This window comes from Brassica napus, chromosome C5, assembly GCF_020379485.1.
Source record: "Brassica napus cultivar Da-Ae chromosome C5, Da-Ae, whole genome shotgun sequence".
NCBI lineage: Eukaryota > Viridiplantae > Streptophyta > Magnoliopsida > Brassicales > Brassicaceae > Brassica > Brassica napus.
Window position 1 is genome coordinate 24,822,636 of NC_063448.1, and position 8,857 is coordinate 24,831,492.

General features: G+C 33.5%; 1 pseudogene; it reads right to left on the minus strand.

Annotated features, from left to right (window-relative positions):
- Positions 1–4,252: 4,252 nt before the first annotated feature.
- On the minus strand, positions 4,253–7,525 carry LOC106441662 (annotated as a pseudogene).
- Between the last annotated feature and the right edge of the window lie 1,332 nt (positions 7,526–8,857).

The window sequence follows — 8,857 nt, forward strand, 5'->3', positions numbered from 1 at the left end:
GGAACACTAGAGATTGGATTGAGATTCACTCAAGTCAAGGAACCAATGCTCATTGGATACTCTGATAGCGATTGGGGTGGATGTCCAGAAGACATGAAGTCCACCACAGGATACTGTTTCAGCATTGGATCAGCCATCTTCGCATGGACAACAAGTAAACAAGACACCATAGCACAATCCACTGCTGAGGCTGAGTATATGGCACTATGTGCCACAGCAACTCAAGCGATATGGTTGAAGAGACTGGGTGAAGACTTAGGGCTGTGCACTCAAGTGGGAGTGCCCATCTACTGTGATAGTCAGTCGGCAATAGCCATTGGAAAGAATCCAGTTCAGCACAAAAGGACCAAGCATATGCAGATCAAATATCACAAGATGAGAGAGTATGAGAAGAACAAAGATATTCAGCTGCAATATTGCAAAGGCGAGGAACAATTGGCAGACATTTTCACCAAAGCTCTAGGAGGAAAACTGTTTGAGAAATTTCGTGATCAACTTGGTTTGATTAACAAAATGACAAGTGGGAGTGTTGAGTAATGTCAATTTGTGATCAAACCAAATCAGAAGAAGAAAGGTAACTAATGTGGTGTAGTTTGGTTTAGAGAAGCTGTTTAGTGTCTGAAATAGAGTTGTAGTGGTGTGTAAGAAAGAAGTTAAGTAAGAAATAGAGTTATGGGTTAGTCGGAGTTGGTATGGAGTTGTTAGCCATTGCATAGCTTTTGATATAAGGTATGTAAGTCTGAAAACAAAACTTTATGTAATGAATTAAGAAGAATATGTTTCAGATATGCTCTAAAACAAACACTTCAAATCATGAGTTATGACTGAAATCATAACAGAGAGATGAGTGAACAAAACAGAGTAAGAGTTCACAAATGTTCTCAGAAATACAAAAAACGTGAAAATTCCGAATTTGCTAGGAGAAATTGGGGTGGCTTTATTGCAGGCCATTACGACTGAATAGAAGGGGAGATGATCAGAAAATGTTACTTCTTACACGGCGAATAAGAAGTAAGACCATCTCCAATGTATTTCTCTATTTTTTCCTCTATAATAGAGGAACTCTATAATAGAGGTGAGTTTCTCTCTAATGTATTCCTCTATTTTTTCCTCTAAAAAGGAATATTCTTGAAAGATTCTTTTTTTATTTTACATTTTACACCTCTAACTTGTAAATGTTGAAAATTAACCCATTCATTATACTTTTTGAAATTTTTTCATAATATTACAAAAATATTTAAATTAAACATTTTATTACAAAAATACATTAGACAAAAAAAAATAAAACAAAGTACCATTATCTAACAATCATTATTACTAAATTTTTCCCATAAATGATCAATTAATGCATTACGAAGTGAGAAATGAGCTTCTTTATCTTTGATTTTTCTGAATCGACTTAGAAACTCTTGGAATCGGTTATCTTCATTATCTGGTATTTGGACTTCCGGAGGTGGAGCTTCTCTTCCAATTCCAATCGGTGCATCTTGATCACGCTCATCCTCAATAATCATATTATGTAAAATTATACATGTAGTCATTATATCATGTAGTACTTTTTTTTTCCAAAAACGTACCGGTCCTTTCACAATCGCAAAACGTGATTGTAAAACTCCGAATGCACATTCTACATCTTTTCTACATGCTTCTTGTTGTGCTGCAAAATATTTTTTCTTTGGACCTACTGGCTCATGAATAGTTTGCACTATGGTTGACCATTTCAGATATATACCATCGGCCAAGTAATAACCCATATTAATATGTTGTATTGATTAATATTTAAATAAAAAGTCTTTGACTTTTAAATAAAATAATAATTTTTTATTTTATTTTAATTATAATTGACTTTTAAATAAATAATATTTTTTTATTTTAATTATAACTATAGTTATAAAAATTAATAATTAGTACGTAACCAAAAAGGTGTGATTTTATATGTAAGAATTGTATTTCTTCATACATAAGTATTTTAGTTACAATCATAAAATATTAGAGGACTATTTTGTAAATAAAAAATTTTGCCTCTATTATAGAGGAATGCTATTTTTTCCCCTAAATATAGAGGAAAAAATAGCAATCTCTATTTTAGGGGAAGAAATATGGGTGGATTGGAGCTGATTTTACTCTATTATAGCATTTAGAGGCAAATATAGGAAATGGTTGGAGATGCTCTAAGAACACATATCGTCACCAACTCTGTTTCTTTTTTTCTGGATCTGTCAATTTAATAATTTTGTTAGTATTGTTCCATTTATAATGGTCCGGCATGTAAGACTTGATACCTATACGAAGAACTCACTGCAACCCTAACAAAAATAAGTCTATATGTAAATACAAAGCCCAAGAAGAAAATAACAAAAGCTAAGACCATCTCCAACCTCACTTCATTTTTCACTTTTTGCTTCATTTTGAAGTAAGTTTTGCTCCAATCCTACTTCATTTTTGGCTTGAAAATGAAGCAATGAATAGTGTTGCTTCAAATTTGAAGATCTACTGTGCATATCTTCATTTTTTTTAAGATGAACTTTTTCATTGTATATTGGTCCTTAACTTTTATTTATTCTTATCTTTTGCCAAAATAAACTATATGCTTTAATATAATCTAATTAATTTCAAAATTTCGACTATTATTTTTATCTAATCAGATGTTTATATAAAAAAAATATATGAATATTTGTTTTAAGAACTTTTTAACTCGATTTAGAAGAATCAAAGATAAATAAGCTCATTTCTTACTATAAATACTTTTGTTAATCAATTGTAGAAAAAAGTTATATATGGTGTTTTTTATACAAATTATGATGTTTTGTGTTTGTTTATTCATGTTATGTAATAAATTCTTTATATGAGAATATTAAATTTATATTAAATAATGATTATGTTGGATTATTGTTAAAACAAAATAGTTAGGTAAAATAGGTAAATATAAAAAAGTATAAGGTATCTATTGATAATTAATGATAAAGTGGAGATGAAATATACTTGGAATATTTCTTTTATAAGAAAGAAATGAAGCAAACCTTTGGAGTGAATGTTACTTCATTTTTTTCTTCATTTTGAAAAAAATGAACTTTTGAAGATAAAAATGAAGCCAACCATTGGAGATGCTCTAAAATCGTAAAGGGCTTGAGTGATACCTCATGGCACAATTAGCTCTTCCTGATGACGTGAACACATGAGGAGTAAGACATCTATTTATCATAGATAGATATTCCAGATTTAGAAGTTAAAGAAAAAAGAGATATTTAAGAATATCTCATTTGTTTGGATTCAAGGTTTCATGTTTGCTCTCTTCTTCTCCTCTGTATTGTGCCTTACTCGAGGTTCGAACCCGCCAAGCGTTTCACATTATTGTGCCTTCGCTGACCAGACGAGCTACAAGAGGAAGGCAGTCATAGTCCGAATACAACTTATTTAAACAACATCAATATTTTTGACCCATGTTCAAATCATCTATGGTTTCATTATAGCTGGTCACTAGAACAGTAAATGAGGCAGTCTCATGAAAAAACGAGTCTAAACGTGTGTTAAGATTTTTTTAATCAGTTTTGAAAATAGTGTTCAAATTAGTTTCATTCATTAGGCCTGAGACAGATCGGGTATCCGGACAATTTTAAGGTATCCGGATTCAGATCCTTATCCTGCGGATCCATAATTTTACTATCCTTATCCGGATCCGGTGTTCTCGGATATCCGGGTGTCGGATATCCTTCTAAAAATGATAATATCCGGCGGATATCCGGATCCGGATATGGATCCTTAAATAAATAAAAAATAATATTAATATATATAAAATATTAACAATAATTAAAAAATAAAAATATATATAATGTCTTTAATTATTTCTATGTATAATATTACAAAATTTACATAAAATTTATATATACTATTATAAAAATGAAAATATATTAAATAAAATTAATTTTTATATATAGATATTTCTATTTTTGAAATATTTATTAATAAAACTTACGGATCCGGATATCCGGACTTAAAAATTAAGATATCCGGATCCGGATCTGGCTTTGACGGATCCAACATTTTACTATCCGGATCCGGATTCGGCCCTTCCGGATATCCGGATTTTCGGATCGGATCCGGATCGAATCTCGTATCGAATCCGGATCTCGGATAAAAGTCTCAGGCCTATCATTCATGGTTGTTCACTAAAACTATTAAATAATTTGCAAATTTCTATTTTTTCCTAAAAAATACACAAATTTCCAAAGTTTCAGTCTCTTGCTCATAAGAAGATGATAATGAAGGCGAGATTGCCATAAAAGTCATGAAGGATAGTTTTATCTCAGTTGAGGCGAATAAATAGTTATACAGCTACAAAATTAGTTGAAAACTTGGTTTGGTAGACAATAGATTTTATCAAAGCCGAATGACGAGAACTGTCACCAGTTGTCCACAATTGTGGCAATGTTTTGTTGAATCAAACCATCATCAGTAAAACACCTCACTACAAGAATTAACTAAGCAACCATAAAGATCGACAACTCTCGGCATTATATCGTAGTACTGCTAGAACCGGCATTAGCTAGTTTGAGACAAAGCTAACAACTGGACTCTAAGATTGCTGCAATGGTGCTTCCACGAGAGTTACTCAAGAGATGGCGAAAAGGCATGAGCTTATGCACCAAACCCCAAAACAGATAAGCCGTAATCATCTCCTCCTGCGTGACTCTCAGTGCCTTGACCACCAAGAACTTCCCGTACTCACTCCTTGCCAACCCACTAGTAGAAATCTTGTTCATAGCCACGAAATACCTACGAAATTTTCGTGGCAAATTTGAAAATGCTACGAAAATACTATGACAATAAAACGTAGCAAAAAAAGCTACGAAAATGCCACTAAAATGTCACGAAATATGAAACGTAGCAATTCGTATGTAAATCGTAGCAAAAAAAGTCACGAAAGTACCACAAGTTAAAACGTAGCAAACTATAGCCACGTTTTTGCTACCGAATTTTCGTGGCAAACCGCTACGAAATTAAACATCCCTATAATCGTAGCTAATTTGTAAAAAATATCTTTTTTGCTACGGTTTGGCCACTAAATTTTCCGTGGCTGTGTAAAAAAACCACAATTTTATCACGAATTAGCCACTAAAATTTGAAATACTAAACCCTAAATATACTTTTAAAACCCTAAACTCTAAATAAAAATCTTAAACTCTTATTTTAACTTTAAATCTCAAACTTAAATTCAAAAATTAATGTTTTTCAGGTTTTACTCTTAAATCTTTAATCTAACCTTGAAACTATATTCCAAACCATACACTTTAAACCTAAACATAATACCCTAAATCATAAATTCAAACACCAAAAACTAATATTTTCAAACTCAAATGTCAAACATAAATTACAATCTCTATACCCCAAATCAAAAACATAATCTTTAAAGAATTTAACTATTTAAACTAAATAAATAATGCTCAATACATAATTATTAGTTATTTATATAAATATTTAAAATCTTTACACATAAACTTTATCTCTTTGTTTGGTAAGCATGTAAACTTCATCTAAAATTAAAAAAAAACAGTATCTTTAATTCTAAGGCTTAAACTATTAAACATAAACAAACCCTCTATAACCCCTAAACTCAAACCCTAAAACCTTTAATTCTAAATAAAAACTAAACACTATTGTATAACTAAACTTGCTCTTAAATCCTAAACTATAAATATACTTTAATAAAAGTGACACTTAATTTTATATTTTCATACTATAAACTAGTCTTTTATTTTGAACTAAATCACCAGATTATATATCATAAACATGACACTTAACTTTATATTTTTGTTTTGAACTAAATCAACATATCTTAAATCATAAACATAATTTTTAATATCTATAATTAAAAAAATATAAAATTAAATAAAACATTCTCTTTTGTCTTCCATATATATTAAAACTAAAATGCTGTAAAAAAAAGGTAGAATAGAGTAAACATAATTAATAATTACTCATAACTTTCTATTGGTTAAGATAAGAGGGTGAGGATCACAATTTTTGACCATTGATTAAATCTAATCAATGGTTCAGATTCATTTATTTGTGTTTCTTTCTCTCTCTCCAAAGTCTCTTCTCTCGATATCTTTTTCTGTCTTTTCTAATCTTCTTCTCTCTGCCTCTTCAACAACACAACTCTGTCAATCTCTCACAATCACTCACAGCCTTCTTCTTCTCCATATACAACAACGAAGTTTAACAACGACCGTCGCGTTCTTCACCACCACCACCGTCACGCTCTTCACCACCATCACCAGTAGCATCTCTCTCTCCTTCTCTCTTCTGAGCGTTGAATCTGAGTTTATTTATTTTGGTAAAGGAAGGTGGAGGAGGCAGAGGAGATTGATAGAGGATGAGGTAGCAGAAACGGTGGCTCGTGAGCTGAGCCGGCTTGAAGATTGAAGATAAGAAGCTACAGTGAGGAAGCAGAAGAAGCGTGACGGCGGAGGAGGCGTGAAGCGTCGCTTCATCCATAACACCACCGGTGGCTCCAGAAACAAATCGAGTCGCCGCTTCAGGCGAACTATCCGGAGGTGTCGGTGGTGAAGCTGGTGGCGGTACCGGTGGTTGAGCCGACGTATATATTTGTGTATACATATTTATAATTTGTTTTCTATATATTTTGTAATTTCATTAATAAAAATTATTTTTTTCTAATTTAGTAATTTATTTTTCATGAATTTTTTTTTTAATTTTTTTTTTAGAAAGACACGTTTTAGCCACGATTTATTTCGTAGCTAGAATAGACACGCAAATTTTCGTAGCAAAATGTAACAATATTTGCCACGAAAATGTCGCAGCAAATCGTGGCAATTTGCTACGTTCTTTGACACGGTCAGTTTTTGCTACGATCGTATACGTACGATTTAGTTTTCGTAGCATTTAGTGGCTTCCTCTCTATATACCCACGAAATTTGGGTTATAGCCACGAAAATAAATGTGGCTGTGGGGGCTTTTTTTACTAGTGACCTCATCAACCTGTCTCCTTTTCACTCTAAAAGCTCTGCCACCACCAAAATCATCGACTCCTCCACAATATAGCTTCCATACTTCTTGAACGAGCGCTCAACGCAATGACCACCGAGATTAACCGCAATACTATACGTGCAATGCAAGTCATACAGTTTAAGCGTACGTGTTGGACCACAAAGTTCCCGTAAGTATCTTTGCTTAGGTCAAGAGCGATGTGCGTGACAACCTCTAGCAGCTGGTTTCTGTAGTGAGGATGCTCCGAGTCGGTTATGACCTCGTTGAGAGCTATGCATCCGTGCTGGTCACACGCAATTTGAAGCGTGTGGATGACCGTGTGTTCGTACATTGCCTTTTTCTTCTCCTCGTCGAAAATACGTAGCCCCCGTAAAGCCATGTAGGATGCATGCTTTTCGGTCATGACGTGGAGGAAGCAGCTCAAGATAGCGGCGCAGAGCAAGCCGTCCACGTCATCAGATTTTCCGAGGAGTTTCTGTAGGCGGTTGGAGCCGTTCTTGTTTCTTGCGATCTTCATGGAGACGCCATCCTATGACGCGCTCTCCTGTCTAAGGTTGAGTTCATATCTCCAAACGGAGCTTGCTGTTCATCGCTTTTAGTCATTAATTAGATCGAACATTGAGTGCAAACGCGACTCTAGTTCTTGATGAGGAGTCAAGAATCCGCCAGAGAATGAGTTGCTTAGATGTTGATCGTTTCTTGGATGTGGAACTGTTGGAATTCAACCGGTTTATAACAATTTATAAATCTAGTTATGAATTCATATGCCTAGAATCTTATGCCAATATTGAAATAAACTTAGATCCTAGTGTTTCAAATATACCTAGAAGTTTTGCAGCGGAAGGACAAACAAACCAAATCGAGATTTAAAGCACTCCAAACGTCGTGTCTCTACTGGTATCCACACGCACACAAACTGGATTGATTCGGGATGCTAGTGCAGTCGAGATCAAATCTCAAAACCTTGATGAAAACAATTTTCTTCTTCACACCTAATGTCGTTAGACATTATAATTATAATGGGCTAAGCCCAACTTGTTTATTTTCTTAATTAACTCACGTCGAAGTATATAATATGTATTACATATATCACACATATATAATATTTTATATAAAATTTCAATTTATTATTTTCCAGTTTGCTTAGGTGTGTGACCATGTAGAATCATATAATATTAGTAATGAATTCTCAATTCATAGATTATAAGCGATTTCTAGCAAAACATTATAACCACCTAATATTATACAACTGTCGAACCGCGACACTACGACTCTATCTAGAGTAAGTACAAATGATTTTAAGATATTCCCAACAGTCTCCCACTTGTACTAGAATCATCTATTCTCATAATCCCTTTGTCTCAATATCTCGATCTCAGCATAAGGCAAGAACTAGTGTCATCCTTATCAAGCTAGATCACGTTTATCGAACTTTGATTTATACTGATAAAACAAACGACTGACATTCACCTCGTTTGAGCATGGCCATGCATTTCTCAGTATCAAATCTTCGATAGGCCCTGAGATATTTATCTCCCGTTATATAGGAGGGACAAATCCCATCTTGTTCCATTCCTGTTCTTTACAAACTTCATAGAACACCTAATCAATGCCTTTATAATCACCAGTTATGGCTGACGTTTGACAAGGTCAAAGTGAACTAATCCATAAGTAAAGAATCATGATGAACTCAGGTCTAAGGACTATACTTTATAGTCGTAATGAGAAACTCTTATGACACTCATATAACAATCTTGTAGAGTTCTCATAGCGGGTCAGTCCGATAATGTGTTCTCTAACACATATCCATGTGATTGACTTCAATACCACATATTGAATGACTCCATAA